The sequence below is a fragment of the Cheilinus undulatus genome, linkage group 23 (genome assembly GCF_018320785.1).
Source record: "Cheilinus undulatus linkage group 23, ASM1832078v1, whole genome shotgun sequence".
Lineage (NCBI taxonomy): Eukaryota > Metazoa > Chordata > Actinopteri > Labriformes > Labridae > Cheilinus > Cheilinus undulatus.
In genome coordinates this window covers 24,811,879-24,833,300 of record NC_054887.1, presented here as the reverse complement: position 1 = coordinate 24,833,300, position 21,422 = coordinate 24,811,879, and the positions used below count along the sequence as shown (strand labels likewise).

The 21,422-nt window shown below is 39.8% G+C and overlaps 1 long non-coding RNA gene across 1 annotated transcript in view; it reads left to right on the top strand.

Moving 5' to 3' along the window:
* Window positions 1-3,158: 3,158 nt before the first annotated feature.
* LOC121505713 overlaps window positions 3,159-21,422 on the top strand; it is a 43,811-nt gene continuing 25,547 nt past the window's right edge. The window contains exon 1 of the long non-coding RNA XR_005991580.1: window positions 3,159-3,378. This is a non-coding gene — a long non-coding RNA (uncharacterized LOC121505713). The remainder of the gene's footprint in view (window positions 3,379-21,422) is intronic.

Sequence of the window (21,422 nt, the reverse complement as noted above, 5' to 3'; positions counted from 1 at the left end):
CTTGGAGTTGCTGTATCATTGAAGTATATTCATGCTAGTGGAAGCTAAGCTAGCAGAAAAAGTAAGGATATTTGTGTTTGGTAGATTATTCTTCAACGATTCTTGGCGATAAATCTTATATGTTTGGATAGCCTGTTTTAAATGCCAAATCTACTCTGCCAATGCCAAACAGCTTATTTTGGTGTTGCTATTGACTGATCTAGACAGATCAGGGCCTGTGGGATAGAACAACTTCCTCCTGTTGTTCTGCAAAACCAAGGCATTATTTGGAGTGAGCTCGAGTACGATCTCCAAACTGAAGGCCAAGTTCCATATACTGGGATGTTAGAGGTAGGCCGCAAAGTGGGCGTCCCAAGAAGATGACACCCCAAGAAGACCATTTCTTCACCCTGTCAGAAGATTTGCAGTCAAGGTTTGCAGGACAATAAATAATCTGGGACTGGCTGAGCACAGCGAATCATTGGTCTCATAGGGTAGCCAGGAGGCCTGCCATGACTACCCCTCACCATCGGGCCCATTTGCGCTGGTGTCAGCAACACGTAGAGGGACGTTATGTTCAGCGAGGAGTCCAGATGCTGCCTATGACAGTTGGATCATAGAGTCAAAGTGTGGAGAAGACACAAGAAACGCAATGCTGATTGCTACATCGATAGAGTAAAATATTTTGGTGGAGGCCGTGTGATGGTGTGGGGCGGCATCTCCCACACTGGAAAAACAAGGTTTGTCGTAATTGGAGGCAATCTCAATGCAAAGAGATGAGAGATTCTGCAACCAGTAACAACCAGTCCAATATCTCCACAGTCTGGAGCCGGACTCTGTCCTCCAAGATTACAATGCTCGCCCCCACAGAGCGGGGTTTATCAGAGACTACCTCCAGAATTTGGGAGTGGAGAGGATGGCCTGTCAGCCGTCCTGACCTCAACCCCACTGGACACTTGTGGGATCAGCTTGGGCGTGCCAGGGTGACCAACACATCCACATTGGCTGACTTGCGACAAATACTGGTTGAATAATGGGATGCCATCCCACAGCAGTGTACGGCCAGGCTGGTGGCCAGCATGATGAGGAGTTGCCAGGCTGTTGTGGATGAGTATATGGTTCTTCCACATGGTTTAAATTTTTCACGAGTGCAACCCACATTCACAGCTTTCCAACAGTATAAAATTTATTACCAAGAAGCGTCAAAACAAAGAAACAATCTACCAAAGACGAATTTCCCTACTTTTTGTGCAAGTTTTATTTAATTCTGCCTCCGCTGCAGTCCCATGCTCATGTAACACTTCAATGAAATTTAATACTCAACAAAGAAATGCTTTCTCTCTTAATGGAGCCCAAATACAAATCCACCTTTATTAATAAGGTTATTTTTATCAGCAATAGGTCACACAGTAATGCTTCGAAGCTCCGTCACATCTTCAAAGGCAAGCTCGCTACACAGAACAGGGACTGTTCTACATCCTGTATGCATTTCTTATAAAGCCAGGTACCTTGTTATCGCCTCACAGGGAGTCCCACGGAGGCAATTAGAGGCTATGTTGTCAGCTCTATACACAACATGAATCACATTTCCATGACCTTTAAGGCTATCTGCAGTAGTAGTAATTGCAAGGCTTGTTTTGATGAAGATTGCTAATTTTAGCCACACGGGAAAAGGTTGACTGGCATGTCCAGGTATGCAAGCTAGCTATATCTTATTTTCCTGTGTGTCATCCTAACTCTATTTGCATTGTAAATGTTCCACGACTACACCTGTGAATACAGTACAGTGACGCCATCTCTCTCCAACAATGTGTCTCCCTAGGGAAAAGCAGAGAATACACTCTTCCATTATGAAATTATTCCTCTCTCAAATCTTTACTTTAAGGCCTCTCATAACTATCAAAGGCCCCTGGTTGATTTTCTAATTGTAGACCGAATTACAAGACAAACTAGTGACAGATCTATTTAAAAACTGCTTTATGAGACTTACATTTAACAAATTTTTGTGTAACCCCAATTCCAAAAAATAATTTCAAATCTTGATTAACTGACCACAGAACAGTTTTCCATTTTGCCTTTGTCCATTTTGTACGAACTTTGGGATGGAGAAGACGACAGTGTTTCTGGATCATGCCCACATATGGTTTTGTCTTTGCATGATACAGCTTTAACATGTATTGGATGGCACAGCAAGATTTGTTGACAATAATTTTTGGAAGTGTTTTTGAATCCATGTAGTGATTTCCAGGACAGAAATTAGCCTGTTTTTGATGCAGTGCTGCCTGAACTCCCAAAGATCCAAGCAACCCGTATCGATCTTTAGTCTTGTCCCTTGTGCACAGAGATTTCTCCGAATTCTCTGAATTTCTGATATTATAAACTGAAGATGGTAGAATATTCAGTCTTCACAATTTTACTCCAAAGAACATATCTTTGGAAACTGTTCCGCAATGCAGTTTTTAACAGATTGGTAACCTCTGCCTGTCTTTAAAACACTTGTTTTAATACCCAGTAATCTTACTGACCTGTTGTCATCTATCCAAATTGATTGCAAAATGCTCTTCCAGCTGTTTCTCATTAGCAACCACTTACTTTTCCAGCCTTTTGTTGCCCTGTCCCTACATTTTTCAGATGTGTTACTGCCATTCAATTCAATATGAGCTATAATTATTCATGAAAAGCAAAATATCTCTTTCAACATCTGATATGACATTTATGTTCTATTGTGAATAAAATATAGGTTTATGATGTGATTTACTACCCAACTTTTTTGGAATTGGGGTATAGTCTGGGACTGTGGAAATAACTAAATGCAACACAAACATTTTAATTCAAAGTTGATACAGCAAATAACATTTAGTGTCTATTTGGAGTCGAATATCTGGCCATATTCACTCATTTCTCCTGTTTTAGCACCACAAAACCACAAAAATTAGCTTATTAGCTAGTTTTAGCTCGCTTTTAGTCTGTTGAAAGACCTGTTGTAAGCCCTAAATTAGACACAAAATTTGTTAAAAGAAGGCAAATAAAACTAAGGTGAGACTGCAACGAAATAAGCGAAGTTTAGGTCATTTTATTTTGTCACTTTGGCCATTAAGTTAATGCTGGTAAATGAGAATAGTAGCATGCAGGTAGGCTAAAATTTCAGCCCTGTCAATATGCGGGTCGGGTCTCGCGCACGTAATGCCAAAGTGACGCAGTGGCAAATCAACTCCGAACTAGCGCTAACAACCGTTTCAAAGTTAAAACTGGACAAAGAAACATATTTCCCTGGATGAATAACATCCATTGTACGGCAGTTTCATCCAACTGACTTTCTCCATCCCTGCCTTCAAGAAGAAAGGACTACATTGGGATAAAGCTACGGAATTTTGATGCTTAACATGGTGTTCAGTACAGGTAAGCTAACCTAGCTGTTAGCCATATATGACACTTCAGCATTGCCAGTTAATTGGGCAGGTGGCCCATGTTTTTGCTGTTTTTTACGTTAAAATGTGGTAAATTCCCGCAGCTGTGCTAACTGCTTTACTTTTGTGTTTAATTCGTGCTTGAAAAGGAAACATGAAAACAGCCTCTTTTTTATTGACATCAGATCAGTTTGACAAATGCCAGTGAGAAGTTCTGTTTAATCTATAGTGAAAAACAGAAGCTGTTAGCCTGCATGCAATCATAATTAGAGATGCTGTTTCTTATGTCTGCTGTTGTTGTTGTTGTTGTTTTTAATTACAGTCAAAGCAAGAATGACACGAGCTGGTCTCTTAAAACAGGGACTGTCCCCGGAATTTAGGGACATTTGGTCACCCTATATTCAACAAATATTCAGCCAGGCCACAGCTTAGAGGTTTAAAGCCCCATTTGATCATGTCCGCACCCATCCTGAATGGCATTTACAGATCATACATAGGATTATAGAAGATTTAAAGCAAAATTTAGACATATAATCTTACCTGGAGTGATGGCTCTGATGCCAGCTTTTATGATATTGTGAAATGAAGCATTACTGTTTGCATGTTGTTGAAATATGAAGCTTACATAGCAGGGGCAATTGGCTCAGCCCTTCACTATTGTACTTTTGTAGCAGCTCAGGCCTTTCTGTCCCGTAGCATTGATAGATGATACTACAGATGGATGCTGTTTCTGCAGTCTTGTAAGTTTGCATGCAGTAATTTTGGCTGATGTATAAGACTTTTGTCCATTTGGCTCTTCATTTGTGTTTAAAAGAAGAGTAAGAGGAGTAAAATGACTGCACATCCCCTCTTGGCCTTACAACATACACATCAACAGCAAAAATAATAGAATGAAATAAACTCGATTTTAAAATAGCTATGACAATACAGGACCCAACATCTAGCAAACACTTTAAAACACCATGTATGAGCCCTCTTAAAAACAGTTACATAACAGTAATGATGATGATGATAATAATGAATTATCGATAATAAAAGGTTTGAAGTATTTTGTTATTGACTCCTTGTAAGGGGAAATTGTTGTGTAGAAAGGAGTTTCATCATTCCAAAAATAAAAGCAACAAATAAAAGCATCACTAGTTCACAGTTCAAGAAACATCCAGACATGTTAAAAAGGTCACATTAAAATGCCAAAACCAAGGTTGTTTTAGTTAACTAAAACTAACTAAATAACTAAAACTAAAATTCAAAAATCATTTTAGTTAACCTAAACTAAATAAAAACTAAGCTTTACCCAAAAAAAAGAAAACTAACTAAAACCGTATCATGTGCTTTACAAAACTAACTAAAATGAAATACAAATGGAGACAAAATATCCTTAGTTTTAGTCTTTGACACAACCGCACTGCCTGGCACCTGGGGGCCAAATCCGGCCCGTGCTAGAGTTACACCCAGCCTGCAAGATCACATCCTATTCTTACTAGAACCGACCCTAAAATATAGGGTCTGTAGATTTCTCTCCAGTATAAAAATGTAAACTTAATCTCGATGATATCAAGTATCCTGGAGTCATAAATATGTGAAAAAATAAGGAATAAAAATAATTAGAGAAAAAGAAATGTGAGAAAATGAATTAATTTGTGTTTTCTTTTCATATTTTCAATTTTGCATTGCACAATTATGACTTAAATCTATTATTTGGACATTAATTTCATATTTTGACCATCTACATTTATTATTTGGACTTTTTATCTCTTATTTTAAGCATTTTCAATGTATTACTTTGACTTTTGTCTCATATTTTGAGCTTTCCAATTTGTAAGTTTGACTTTTTATCTAATTGTTTGACCCTTTCAATTTATTATTTCACCTTTATCTCATATTTTGACCTTTTAGTTCCCCCATTTTAAATTTTAAGTCATATTTTTGCCGTAAAAACATGATTTTGACTTTCTCATTTTAATATTTTCCTTTTAAGAGTATTATTTTAACATCTAATTTTGTGTTTTGACCTTTTGAACTAAAAAGTTTGACTTTTTATTTCAGATTATGAGCCTTTTAACTAATCATTTTCACTTATTAAATCTCAAAATCATTTCTCATCTGTGCTAGTTTTTTCCCCATAATTTAATATGGGTGAAAATGAGGTTAACAGTTTGGTTAAATGTGGACCCTGTTAGGCCCTCAGGCTAGACCTTAATTCAGAATCCGACCCTTTCTGTGACTGAGTTTGACAGCCCTGGGTAAAGACGTCACACAGTGGTAGTTTTATGTCTGGAGTTGTATTCAAACATCATCATTAAGTAATTAAAATGATAAGTGACGAGGAGCCTGTTTGATTATGTTTTTAAAAATGTATGACGCTCACTCAGCCCCGACATCTATCTGCAAAAGACTAAACTAACACTAAAACTAATAAAAAGTTAACTGAAATTGAACAGAGAAAGTGAAAATAAAATAGAAATAAAAACTAATGAAAAATCCAAAACTGTTATAATCTTGGCCAAAACAACCCCCAGTGATTGAATCCAGAGCTTTCTAAGACTCTCACTCTTGTGCACATTTTGTTGAAAATGCTTTAGCTGCAGTTACAGAAGTGTTCCTGTTGTATTTTGTTCTCTCCTTGGGAGCAACAAACTGACAGCCAGTGTGAAGAGACTAAAACTGTGAATTTAAAGGATGAGAACTGACAGTTGGAGGTAATCCAGCACACAAGCCACTGTAGAGCACTGCAAATCTGTGCACACCCCTGAATTCAAGGGTATTGTCATGACAGTGTCTTTATATCTATAATAAAGACAAAATAAAAAGGCTTAGAGATTTAAAGCCCCATTTGATCATGTCCGTACCCATCCTGAATAGCATTTACAAATAAAACACAGGATTATCAGAGATTTAAAGCAAAATTTAGACTTATAATCTTGTCTGAACTGCTGCTTCCAGGGTCAGCTTTTATGATATTGCTAAATGTTACATCTCCACTTTGAATGTTGTTTGAAAATCAAGCTTATGTAACAGTAGCACAGGTAGAGGTGGGTTGATGCTAGTTAAGTGGCCAAGAAAGACACCTCATTCATGTGAATGTAAAAAGACTTACATTTTTAGCCATAACAGATCAAATGTGACTTTTGCTTAAACCCTTGTTGTTTTGATTTTAACAGGTTTTCATACTGAACTTTAGTTGTAACAGATAAAATATACTATTTGTGCATTTACATGTTAAAGTTGGATTATCATGTTCAAATATAACTGGACTATGAAACTGCATGTATTTATATTAGTTTGACTTAAATTGTACCCGATTGTATGTCATTAACCCAGTGTGTAAGACACACTATTTCATCTAGAAAGTTGTCTGCATCCCGTACAGGTGCAACTAACGCACCAGAATATAGTCTTAAGGCATGTTGTCATTTTCACGAGTGCAGCTGCCTCATTCACAGACCTTATGAGATTGAAAATTCACTCCATCTCTCCTGTAATGCAAGCAGCTGCTGTGTTGCTGAAGACATGCAAGAGTACAAACCAGCAGCTGCACTTTTTAGCCACTTTTCTCCCTCGTTATGTCACGATCATGCATTTAAATAGAATAGATCTTGTCCTGTTAAATAACTAAACCTTGTGGAGTGCAGATCTGACTGAAAATACTCCTTGGGATGATGTTACAAGAGCACTACAGCTGCAGTAATGCAGCTTGAGACTAATTTTCTCTGGCATGTATTCACTTCAATCAGGCCAGACAGGACTAGGTTTTCTCAGCATACTCCACAGTCTCGGCACCTGGCTTTAACTATGAAGTCCAATAGCAGACACTTTTGAATCCAGACTGTCTGAATGTCACTGTTTGAATTGATGACTTGTAATTGTTTTCTATCACTTCATGTGTACTGTATGGGTCTGAGTGTGTTGTTTGATGAAACTGTGTATTGATGCCATTCTTGGTCAGGTCTCCCTTGAAAAAGAGATCGTTGATCTCAATGGGTCTAACGGGGTCAAATAGGGGTTAAATTAATAAAATGTGTTTGAATACAACATTCCTGATGGTGTTATGGTCAGACAGCTGAATACTTTTGTTCATATCGTGTACATCTGGTTATCTACTTTCTTACCTAAAAGAATTTAAAGCTGCGTTTGTTTAAGAAAAGTTTAATTCCCCTCTCTTACCTTGGAAAAAGAGATGCCCTTTACTGTTGTGCATTCGCAGCTTGGGCCCCACTATTACTTTGCATGTGTGTGTTTGTTTGTACACATAAGCCCAGATGATTTGCATGTGTGCTGCCACCGTCATGGCATCCCTGTGTTTGAGCTTCTGTCATAAAGTTGGGATGGTTATGAGGGAGATAAATGAGATAACAGAGCCAGGCTGGGTTTATGTGATACTGGGGCTTGTCTCATGTGTGCTGCCAGTTGGAGGAGTTGAAATGTGTGTGGTTGTGTGTGGGCGTGGGTCCATATGTTGTATTTATAGCACCTTTATAGATGAGAGAGCAAGAAGAACAGAGTAAACAAGGGGGGCGGTCATGATGTAGTGTAAAAGCAACAGGGGTGACACCGTTGTGGCTTCTCCCTGCAATAAACAGAGAGTGGGGAGTGTTTGATGTGTGACTGTAAGAGAGAGAGGGAGAGGAGGAGGCCATAAAGAGATGGAACAATGGAGGCATTATTTCAGTTTTGTTCCACTGCTGTGTTTACTGTCTGTTCCCCCCTTAGTCACTTGCTCTGGGGGCAGCTGTTGGCAGCAGAGATAACGCTGGCTTATCAGCTCTGCAGCCGTGTCGGACAGGACGCATTGTTTCACCAAACTGGATGCACTTTCAATCAGTGTCGTACATTCTTCCACACACGGGATGTTTCACAGTGCAGCAGACATCATATGTCAACAGAAGCCTCTGGGGTACTCTGAGATTAGTTACAGTGAACTCTCTTATCACATAACCCTTCTATTGCTGGACCACTAGTTATTTTCTGCCTCTTTAGTCACACTTTTAAGTGGACTTGTCTGATGTTTAAGGGTCCATGTGTATTTTTCACTCACTCCTCACTTCTGTGGCATGTGAAAATATTGGCTCAGAGGCTCAGTAAGAGGAGTTTCTGATTCATTAAATGTATTTTTAAAACCCTTCAGCTACATGTAAAAACTAAACTTAAACATGAATATATACACTGCCTGGCCAAAAAAAAAAGTCACCACCTGGATTTAACTAAGCAAATTGGTATGAGCCTCCTATTGGATAATCGCATGGGTGATTATCTTTCAGCTGGCAACAAGTTATTTAACCCCAGCTGATGCAATGAGTAACTTCTCATTTCTTAAACAGCCATGTCATAAGACACATCCTGTGGTCGTGGAAAAGATGTTAGTCTGTTTAAGAAGGGCCAAAACCACTAATCAGTAAGGCTAACCGGAAAAAAAGGCTTCAGTTTGCTAGGGAGCATAAAGATTGGACTCTGGAGGAATGGAAGAAGGTCATGTGGTCTGACGAGTCCAGATTTACCCTGTTCCAGAGCGATGGGCGCATCAGGGTAAGAAGAGAGGCAGGTGAAATGATGCACCCATCATGCCTAGTGCTTACTGTACAAGCCTGTGGGGGCAGTGCTATGATCTGGGGTTGATGCAGTTGGTCAGGTCTAGGTTCAGCAACATTATGTGCCCAAAGAATGAGGTCAGCTGACTACCTGAATATACTGAATGACCAGGTGATTCCATCAATGGAATTTTTCTTCCCTAATGGCACGGGCATATTCCAAGATGACAATGCCAGGATTCATCGGGCTCAAATTGTGAAAGAGTGGTTCAGGGAGCATGAGACTTCATTTTCACACATGGATTGGCCACCACAGAGTCCAGACCTTAACCCCACTGAGAATCTTTGGGATGTGCTGGAGAAGGCTTTGCGCAGTGGTCAGACTCTCCCATCATCAGTACAAGATCTTGGTGAAAAATTAATGCAACACTGGATGGAAATAAATCTTGTGACATTGCAGAAGCTTATCGAAACAATGCCCCAACAAATGCATGCTGTAATCAGAGCTAAAGGTGGTCCAACGAAGTATTAGTGTGCGACCTTTTTTTGGTGGCGACTTTTTTTTTTTTTTGGCCAGGCAGTGTATAATTAGATAAAAAAAAAAAATAAAGCACAAAATAAACCAATTTAAATACTAGGTGGTCTACCTGGGTTATCATGATACTAGAATTTCAAACTTAGATATGACATAGGGATGAGCAATATATTGAGTATACCCAGTCTATCACAGCTTTTGCCACAAGATATGTATAAATGACTGTACTGCAACCATCTGGTACAAATTACATGAAAGTTTTAAGTCATCAGCATGCAATTTATTCTGGAGTTTTGCCTCTCCCACTGTTTTTTAATGCCTCTCTCACAGCATACAGCACACTCCCCCTGTCTAATAGACTCTTCTAGTGGGGCAGATAAGTGAAAAATCATTCAAATGGTGATACAAGCATAAAATTTGTTACATGTACTCTTCAAAGCCTACTTTACAAAAAAAAACAAAAAAAAAACAAAACGCTGGCCACGCAAAAATCCAAGAAGGCGACCATTTTCCAAGATGACATCACACTGAGCCTCATTGTAATGGGTTAAAAAATTGAAGGAAAAAAAAAAGTCTAGGTTTTTGGACATTAAAATAGCAAGTGATGGTAATTTTGTCCATGGCAGTTGCATATTAGACTTTAACCAAGAGGGCATCCAAGATGGCTGCCACAAAAGACAAATTTCGTCATATCTCAGCTACTGATAGACAAATGATTCTTGTGTCTAATCCTACCTTTTTCGGGTCAGAGAATCCAGTGGACTTGTTCCAATAACCATAAAGTCTACCTGAACTGCTGCATCAAAAATGGCATTCAGGATGTCTGCCATGAAACATAAATTTTCATTAAAAAATATTGCCAGCCGCACTGATAGTCGAGTGGTGCGCACCATATACACAGGCAGCCCAGGTTAGAATCCGGCCTGTGGTCCTTTGCCACATGTCTCTCCCCAACTCTCGCCCCTGTTTCTGAGTCTAGCCACTGTCCTCCTCTATCCAAATGAAGGCACGAAAAGGCTCAAAAACAAATCTTAAAAAAAAAAAAAAAAAAAATATATATATATATATATATATATATATATATATATATATATATATGATCCTGCCTTCCAAAGTTATTTATCCAACAAAGAAAAAATATATGGATCTATACATATCCTGGCTTAAAACCCATATTTTCAAGGTTAGGTGATTCAAAAGAAAACTTTATAAATGGCCAAAGTTCAGCAATGGTACACTGTTCATTTCATCGTACTTCTAATGGATGTCAAAGTAATCAAGAACGTCTCAATCAGAACCAGCAACGATCTTTGGAGTCAAGAATGTGGCATTGCATTGATTTATAGGTTAATGTAACCCTTTAGGGTGATGAAATAATTTTCACGTGAATTGAATAGTGCAGGTGCCAAGGAAAAAATAATAACACAACCATATATAGTAATTTTTATTTTTGTTTTCACCATCATAAATAACCACCAGGGTCAAAACTCAAAGGTACTTTTTGGTACTCAGTGTACGCTGACAATAATGACTATTACACCATGGCATTTAAAAAAAAAGATAAATAAATAAACAAGTAATAAGAAGAGAATGAAGTGAACTGACACTTTTTTTTCATATCACACTAACCCACCAAGGTAATACTGTAAACTTCATACTAAAACTTCTCAAAGTGAACGATTTTATTGATGGGGCATGGGAATGGTGCATAGGAAACAACACACATGTATATATGCACTCATGTTAGTACAAATAAGCACCATGATTAGAAATAAAGATAAAGAAATAAATAAAAAATGCCAGAGGAGTAAAGAGTCTCACATTTGCAAGTGCACAGAGCTGTACAGGTGAGACCCAGTCTGTAGCACTTGCACCTGCCATGACAGCCTGATTTGCAGCCGCATTTGGTCAGCTGTTGACAACCCTTGGCTATGGGGGAGTTGGCTGTCCAGGAGACCTGCCATTCTTCACCAACCTTTTGCCATCCCCAGACAGCAGGACTCTCTGCTTCTGGCTGACACTTGGTTGCCTGGGCCCAAACACAGCCAGCCTGGTAGGCAGCACGCCTGGTGTGCTGGAGCAGAGCTGCTCTGGTTGGTGGAATTGCCTCAGAAGGCCTCTGCTTTCTGGCAAATATGTCAAGTCTGGCCTCTTCCACAGTGGCAGCAGTGCTGGATCTGTCATACATCAGTATGACAGACTTCTCCAGTATCTCCAGGTCGCCATCTTCCACTGTGAGAGGGTACTCGCTCAGCTTGGAGAAGACAGGGGAGGCCTCTAGACAAATGTCCCTTGTTTGCCAGGCAGTTTTCTTGCCCTTGTTGCAGAAGGCTGTCACTTAAGTCTCGTGTGATCTGTTCACCATCCTGGGAACTACATGAGCAAGTCATGTAGAGCCCCCTTTCCCTTGGCTCGGCTCTCCTGCGCTGGCACACCCTGACAATTCAGGTGTTGCTATCTAACTATATCTAATAACTACCAACTACTGTTTACTAGCTAATTGATATGGGGCTGTTAGACAGCATTTGGGACACTAACTACTAGTCTAATACTACAGTATTAGTAAAGCTAGATCAGCTGACACTGAACCCCATGCTGAGTTACACAGCAGCGATGTCACCAGTGTGCCCTGGTTGTGTGCTGACATTCACTCTGTTGCATTTGTAAGCTCTCATCATTGCCTCAGTTCTGTGCTTACAAATGTGAAAGTGGCTCCATTGGATTCTATGACCCAAAAAATGTATGTGCACACCAAAAAATCATGTCTATATGTTCAGTAGTTACCTAGGTATGAATACTTTAAATTAATGGCGGCCATCTTGGATGCCATCTTTGTAATCAAATTTTATGGGATGAAATAATTAAAACAAAACTCAGGCATGCATAACTTTGAGAGAGCAAAAAAAAAAATGTCAACAAACAGCCAATGTGAGTTAGAGAGTGTTAAGAGATGGTCGTATGAGATGGAGACAGACATTTTGGTTGAGAAGAAAAACAGCTCTAGATCTGTCATCTGGCAGTGGCTTGGATTTCTAAAGGAACATAACAAAACATGACAGTCTATAAAAATATGCTGCAAGGCTATTGCAACAAAATGTAGTTGTACAACAAATTTGTTTCATCATCTGAAATGCACTCCACTGCAAAAAGAACAACACACCCACACCAAATAGAACATCTGAGGAACCATTCTTGAAGCAAATGACCCTGGCTCCTTCACTTGCCAAATCAATTCCATATGACAAAAAAAAAGTTCCAAATGGAAAGAGATTACAGAGACAGTAACATATTGCCAAAAACATGGCCCAGTAAGTGTTGTTGAAACGCCAGGATTTAAAAACTTCTTAAAGACACTCAACCCAAAGTATGATTGGCCTGGGGCTCTAAGCATTTATCATAGCCATAATTTTGTTTGTCCTTTTCACCCCTAGTAATTCACCCAGAGACCACCAGTGGTTTTCAGGCCCCTTAGATCATCCAAAACAAAACCAGGGGCTCACAGCAACACAACTACCCGCCTGGACAGTAGGGATGCCTTCAAAAAGAAAACAAAGTATTTTTCAAATTGTATACTTTGTCCATTTTTGTAGAAATGTGTGCATACATTTAGTTCAATTTGAAATAAAAACATTGTCATTTGGTAAGATTTATGCTGAAATCAAAGTAACGTAAGAAATCCTTAACTCATTGAGTGCCAGTCCTTTTATAAAATGGAAAGTGGCTTGTGTCAGCGTTTTTGGCCATTTTGAGTCATCTTTCAAGACCCACAGAATATTTTGTACTGTGACTCTGAAAACACCAAATAGCTCAAATGAAAGAAGAAACTCTCTATTTCATCATGAAAAAACGTTTGTTTGCACCTTGTTCTGTTCTTGATTTATATGAAGTTGAACAGAGGCTAGTTTCACCAAAAAGACCACTTTTTTTTCCACAAAGCTGAGAAAAATGCATTTTTGTGATGAGAGTAGAGCAAAACAGTGATTTGAATGTTATGATTTTGCCTTCAATGACATAAAAGACATCTGAAAATTGTATCACAAATGTTATTTTATTGTAAAATAAATAACAGTGCTTCTAGTCACTGTCATGCCATTCACACGTGACCCTCCTATGCGACCATGTCCTCTCCTGCTTGCGTGTCCCCTGGCACTGCCTTTAAATTATAGAATATATAATATATAATATATAATATAGAATTTTTTTTGTTCTTACCTCTTTTTCTGCCAACAGACAGTGTTGTAGAACTGCATGGGGCTTGCTCTTCTCTCAAGTCTGCTTCTGAAATCACAGGAGCACATGAGTGATTGTTTCATTTGATAAATTTGGCTGAATAATCAGTGGGTTCCTAACGTTAACTTACCTCCATCGCCCTGGGACGGAGAACAAGATCCGCTCCGCTCACTCGGCAGCCATTCCTCAGAGTCTGGGTCGGAAAAGTCCATCCCTGAAGTGTGGTCGCTGTATGTATCAAGCTGGCGAGCGGATGCCTTTTTCCTCCGACGCATGGGGGAGACCTCGCAGCATTCTTTAGCCTCTTGGCTGGCATAGGCGAATGAATGAACGCACTGATCCCTGGATTCGCTGTCGTTCAGTTTCAGTAAGTAAGCAATTTCTCAGGCAAAAGTTTAAAGTTTCTTCCAGCGTCTATTTTAGAACTTTTAGCTTAGATTATCTCCGTAACGATCGCTCTGCTCTTTGACCCCAGGGTCTCCACCTCTGATCTCTGTGGCTTTGATCTACCTTCTCTTCCGTGGTCTGACTACGTAGCCCAGAAGCCCCAAAATTACTCACAGGGAGCGTGAGAGCACCACCTTGTGCCAGCCACTGAAAAAAAAACACTTTGACAAATTTATTAGACCACCTGTCATAAAAATAAGTAAACATAAATATTTTAGAAATCTTTCAAAAACTTGTTTAAAACTAAAAACTAAAACTAAAAACGTTTTATCATTTGGAGCAGGAATGAGGAATTTCAAACTGAATTCACCTGTTTATACCCAAATTTGAGCCGGCCCACTGGGCTTCTCTGAGAAGTCAGAAATTAATCTAGCATAACATTCAACCACTAAAACTCATTTTTCTGTTCAGGAATGCAAGTAAATAACTATAATTTGACATATTAATTAAAAAATATTAATGTGATTTACTATTTTTTCCATTTTTTTGTAAATCAGTGAATTTGAAAATTCATGGATAACAATAATAATTATGTTTTAACATTAAAAATATCGTTTTGGTTAAAGAGCTTCTACATATTGGTGTATTAACCATTGCAGAAACATTAAAAAGGATTTTGGTAATTACCAATGCTGTTAATTTAGGGCAGCTGTGGCATAAACCTTAGTTTGGTGGTCTAATAAATTTGTTAAGCATTGTATATATACGTCAATGGCACTCAGTGAGTTAAAATTGAGGTTTGCACATGACTTTTCTTGCGTGTGCACAGCCGTGTTCAGCTATGGCTTAACCACCTTTTGTGACCATGAGGGTCCCTGGTCTCTCTCACTGTTATTTTGGGGGTCGTAGGCTGAAAAGTTTGGGAACCCCTGCCCTAGGCTGTGTTTACTTGCTACATCGACCCTTTACTCTGCCCTAAAAGTGTTGACTTTGTTATTGTTTTGACAGATTATTTTCCCATGCCCCTGGCATCATGTACAGACATCCAGAGAACAACTTTGGTTGTGTCAATCCTCCTCCCCTTATGTTGTAACACTTAGCTTTTGCTTTCAGGGTATTAAAGATGTTGATTTTCAGCTTTGCTTTGTCTTAGAACCTCAGCAAATCAAGTGTTTGCTTGCAGTTTCTACAGAGTGACAGGAAGAATTTAAATGTGAAAAAGCCAGTTAATCAACACTGGAGTGACTCTTTAGGACTGCAGACTAAAGCAGTCCTTCTTAGAAGTGATTTTCTGACATTCAAACATCAAAAAGTAACAGTAGCTTTGTGTGTGCTCTTGTGTATGGATGTTATGTCATGATATAACAGACCATTTTCACCATGAAAGCAATTTTCATGCATTCATGTGGCTGAGTGAGAAAATGTGTAACAGATCGGTTGTTTATGTTGAGAGGGTTGTTGAGTGGGTTGGTTGGAGGCTGTATGAGCTTCATGTGTTTACGTCTGAGAGCCACAGAGAGTGTGTGTGTTTATTTGAACGCGTGTGTTTGGTACTGCCTGCTGCGTGCGCACGCTCCAGCTGGACGCCTGCCGTCTGTGCTTCTGCTCGTCACCTGATATTTGCTCGCTGGCTGTGTTCGCTCGGTCTGCAGATTACAGCTTTCATCTCCAAACACACACACATGCAAGCTGACACACACACTCTTCCCCCGTGATGTCATTGATTCGGAGCTCCATGGCAACAGCGAGCGAGCGAGGAGGAAAGAAGGGAGGGAGAAGGAAAAAAAAATGGAGAGATATGGTTTCGTAGTGAGCGGATGAAGTTGTTAAAAATAGCTCCTGATGTTTCTTGGTGTCCAAGGACTAGGGTGGGTGTGTATTTGGGTGTTTTTTTTTCACTGTTGTGTCTTATCGGTGTGGCAATTGCAACCCTCTGTGAGAAACTCTGTTAGAAACATGCTAGTTATTCCAGGGCTTTATCAGTGCGCTAGGTGGAGCAGAAAGTAGAAAGATTTGATCGAGCTACAAATGGCTCACAGCTGGTGTGGATATGCGTCTTTGCTCACTTCGTTAAATGACTTTTTTATTCTTGTCTGTCCTCAATCATTCCTTTTTCTCAATCCATGTGATTAGTTCTAATTCCCTCCAGGTCTCCAATTTGTTCTGCCTCATCCCTTGTTCCTCTGGATCTCACGTTGCCTGTGTTGAATCCAATGTGGTGGCTTTCTGGAAGCCTTTCTCTCTCATCTATCTTTCATCTATCCTACTCTCTATGGGGGAAGGACCTCTGTAAGACATCTCTGATTAGACATAAAGGGCAACTAGTGCACTTACAAGATAAGAAAGGTGAAAAATTGCTCTATGTATGAAGAATAATCTTCATTTGACTTTGTCCAGATTTCTGCTTTCTTTAGCTGGTTGCAGATCTTGAAAATCAGCCCACAGCTTGGATTTTTTTTCTAAATAGCTCTGGTGTTGCAAAATAAACCGCACCAGTCAGATATGTCCGGACTGATTACAGAAACAGCAGCTATTTGAGCCAGAATTCATCTAAAACCAAAACTGGCAACAAGTAGGAATGAGAGAGATAAAACTAATCAGGCTCACGCTTTAGTAACTTCTCTACAGACAAAAGCAGATAAGAGTGTTAGAGGCTCTCAGGGTCATTAGCGTACATTTCAGCCAGTCATTCATAAGAATAGCTTGATAATATTTCTCATCTGAATGTCACTTAAGACTAAAAGGTTGTGGAAGGTCTCCAGTTGGAACTGCATGGTGGTAAGTTTCCCTGAGAACTAGATAAGACCTAGGTTCAACGAGGACGCTATTGTATCCGTGTCATTTTTCCATCAGGAGGATTGTGAATATGGGCTCTTCTCAGATTTTGATAGAGAGGCCTCAGTATTTCTCGACTACACTGATATGTCTAATTAAAGGGACATATTATGCAAAAATCACTTTTTCAAACAAAACAGTAACATGTGTCCCTGGCCTGTCCACAATCCCCTCAAGTACCAGAAAAATCAATTCCTTCTCCCCCTCTCTTTCTCCACCTTTCAAAAATTGTGTGCTAAAACAAGCCGTTTTCAGATTTGACATATAGTGACCTCAGCAGGGGCCTTAGCACCCGCCCCCAGGTTTGGTTTGCCCTCCCCCACTTGGAAGAAATTTTTGCCCTCCTCTACTGATCCTCTCAGCTGCCAGCTGAGATGCTGGATAGCTCAGTGGGTGACCCTGCTGAGTACGGTTTGGGAGATTGACGGTCCGAATCCCAGTCTAAATTTTGGGGGAAAAAAAGTGTCTGTAATACTGCGAGTGCTTGATCCATTTCCTGAGAGGGGTGTGGTCAGGGGCGGAGTCAGACAGCTAATTACCATTTAAAGCCACAGACACAGAAACAGCTCGTTTTGAGCAGGGCTGAAACCGAGGGGTTTTTAGACATGCAACAACCCAATACTGGTGTTTTTCAGCAATGAACTTCACAGGCATGTTTTGGGACCTCTGAGAACAATATAAACTTGTCTTAAAAGGGTAAAATATGTCCCCTTTAAAGGATGCCTTACTGTCATAGCAAGCATTTTTATATTGCGCCAGCTTTACAGGAAGTTGCCATAATTCTCATATGAAACATCGAGTTTGCTTCAACTTTCATAATAGGGTTATTTCATCATTTTGCTGAGCGCACCGTAGTTGCCACAGGAAGTGACACAATTTGGCCATTTCCTCGCCTATCTCGCCATTTCAAATGAAGTCACTTTAACTCTTACATGAAACATTTAATTTGCATCAGATCTCACATGTATGATTCGGGTCTGCCCCTCTTCATGTTTTTGCTAATGAGCCACCTACTGCAAGAAAGCTGAAGTATCTCTAACATAGAATGCCACTTTTGTCTCATTTTATGGGATAAATAACGATCCTAGGAGGATTGGCATGCTTGCTGTGCTCTGCTGTGGCACACAGCACGGGTTGCTTACACCCAATTATTCCCACACTCCTGTGGTTGGGACCCACCCCAACATGCGCCAGGGTGCGAGGGCACTTCAGTGCTGCTTTGCAGCCCTAGTTCCTGTATGCATTTGCACAGCCATGTGAGATAAGCCAGCCAATCTCTGATGTAACTGGCATAATAAAGGGTGTTCAGCAACAACAACACCTGAAACAACTAGATGGAGGACGTTGGCAGGAAGAAATGCTACATCTGGAAAAATCACCATGCATCAAGTCAGTCCAGATTCCTCTTGGTCAAAGCAACATCTTACTAGGTCTGTCTGTAAGGGCCTGTGTCCACTAATGTCATTTTATTATGCTGGTACTGATTCAACTGAAAATGCTGGTATTAGGGATGTTCCCTGGCATCTATTTTCCCATTCAGCTGAGCGCTTGTTTAAATTGCATTTAACCGGTAAGTCTAGGGAGGAGAAAATACAGAACAGTCAAATTCCTCACAGGGTGATTGTGTCAGCAGGTATGATGTGAGCCTGATATACTCCAACAGCATGGCTAACATTAGCAGCTAGCTCTGCCAGCTTTCATTCCTCTTTTCTGATTAATATCATGCTTTTATATGCAGCCTCTTTTGACTCTGAGTAGTTAAACATGAATTCAACACCTCGACAGCCAACATACAACTTTATTTCATTTACTACTTAAAAAAACTGCTAAGCTCAGACAGGAAGGCAGTAGCCATTGACTGAAGCTACAGTGACCTCTAGTGATGGTAAGTTCATTACAGTTTAAAAGAGCATTATAGACCGGGCTTTCAAGCGTGTGTTTATGAAAAATGATAGGTAGTTAGTTTAACTGACTGATAAATCTTGCACTGGCTAATTTGATAAACAAGTATAACTGTTAACTGCCCTAGCTAAGAGACTCATTTTTTAAATTTCTTCTGTAATTTTTTTGCACAGACACGAATTGAATATGCAATCAGTGGTTTGTTTAAGGGAAAAAAGGGGGTTGTCACACCTGGATATGCATTGAAATGCCTTACCGCTCTTAATTTTGTGATACCGTTATATAATACTGTTACTGCAAAGGGCAAGAAAATACTGAGTTTTAGGTCATATTGCCCAGGCTTAGCTCATTGTGACACTACAGGAAGTCATTCTGATTACATCTGCCTCTCATCTGGTAGAAGGAGAATATTTGCATTTGAAGAGACATATGTATGACATGACATGATAAGAAAATTACTAACCTAAGGAAAATTTGATGCCGTTAGCATTAAAACCAATAACCATTTCATTCCTACAGAGGGCGCCAGTGAGATGTGCTCTAAACTCGAGGTCAAGTGCAGTGCCAGGGCAGAAAAGGCTGTTCATGTACACGGGCCAGATCGTTACAGGACCTGCCACATTTTCCAGTTATAACACTGCAAATAAAAACTATCAGAGGATGGGCCCTTGACTGCTCTTAGATCTATGAAAAAGTTCTTTTGGTCTGCTTTGTGCTTCCTTCACGTCCAGTTGCTACAACAACCTCTTTGCTTATTTACAGTAATGTTTACCAGATGGATTTGGTAGCCTCGACTTTTAAGAGGGAACTTAAATCTGCTAACAAGAAGTTGAAACACAAAAAAAGAAGTGAAAGGAAACCGTGATCCTTGATCTTCCTGTCTTCTATAAGTGATTTGAATATGTGAGAAGAAAAATGATCGATGCATACAACTTCTGAAGAGGGGGTCACAACAGGACACTTTCAGTTAGATCATAGCACCACTTGTTTTTCTGTTTTTGTGTGCACTGTGTTTCTGTCTCAAGTATTTGTTAAAAATTAATCCTCTTTCTTAATAACAAGGCCACACTGAGTGCGTAGCTGAGTTTCAAAGCAGGTCTCTCTCTCTTTCTCCTTTATAGTCAGAACAATGGTCCAGTGAGAGCAGCCTCGCAGGCTTTGATGAGGACGTTTGGGATTAAACGTTGCATTTCCACCCTCTTAACATTCCTTCATGCCCGCCAATGAGGAACAGTAAAGGTCCAACGCTGGTCACATAACTTTTATAAACTTTGGACAACACTTGCCAAAGTGTAACAAGAGTATTAAGTTTCTTACTGAAACTCCAAAACCACATCATTAGGACAGAAATGAGGCAAAAATGCTGCAACGTTTTGAAGTTTTTGTACACAGTTTTGCATTGGACTCATTAATTGACTTGATTTACTTTAAAGTAGCAATGATAGCTTCCTGTTTTTAGCCTGGTGGGATCAGAGATGTTTATGACAGCTTTTAAACAGCTCTTGAGTGAATGTGCTCCCTGCTAAGTGGACCCCCTCCACTAACTCAGCCTGTCCGTGGGCTGCAGCCTTCTGCTGCTCCCTCTGTGAATGAATCACTTCTTATTCATAAGATCATTGGCACAGAAATGACTGTTTTGTTCCTGTTTTTGTTTCTGCAATTGAGAAAAAAAAACACTTTTCATTTGTGTTTTTAGCATCTTCTCTAAAAATGACCTCACCAGCTGATCTGAGGCATCTTCATTTCATTCACTCAGACGCAGAAATGTTTCTACGGTGGGAATGGTAATGGAGGGGCTTTCAGCTGAATATAATCCTTTCATCAGCTGCATTGAGAAGTAGAAACAGATCCAGCTGTTAATGGAATAGAGAGTAGGGGGCTCATGTGTTCAGTCCGGCTCTCATCTATATTTAATTCTGTAAATGGTCATTTGGAAGCACTTCCGGTGGAATCCAATGCCTAATTATGACGGGAAAAATCTATCTAAAGCAAAGCAAGGGATCAATACAAGCCGTAATTATCAGCCTCCATGCTGTTTGTTTCTGTTTGTACGCGTTTAATGCAAGAAAAACTGCCTTTAATTATTTATAAGTCAGTGATTGCACGCACACAGGCCCGCCCCATCTTTGTTTCTGGAAATTGCTGTCAGGGCGGTTGAGCTGCAGCCGTCTGTGATCTAAGGGGGATAAAAGAAGAGGAGGAGACTGTTAACAGTAAGCAGTGTCAGAGAGGATACATCACGGCCAGCAGCCACTTAATGGTGTAATGTGATGTCGCTGCACATTAGCAGGCTGCTGCACTGCAACGTTATCCAATTTAACTGTGAGTCGTTTAATCGAACTCTGACTTGATATTACTTTTCCCTCAAGGACAAACACAGCCAGTGTACTGGAGGGATCAATTTCTTTTCAGGGCAAAATATCAGGATTTTTTATAATCATCTACTTGATACACATAGAACCACTGACATACTTTGGTTTTAAGGAAATTTCTTTTAAGATTTGTTGTGTTAAAACTGGAGGACTTTTCCCTCCCTTTGGGACCTTTGAGGAGTAGTTTTCAAATACTTTGGTGTTCTCTTCCTCTGAAACACTGAAAAACTCCCACACCAATGACGCCATA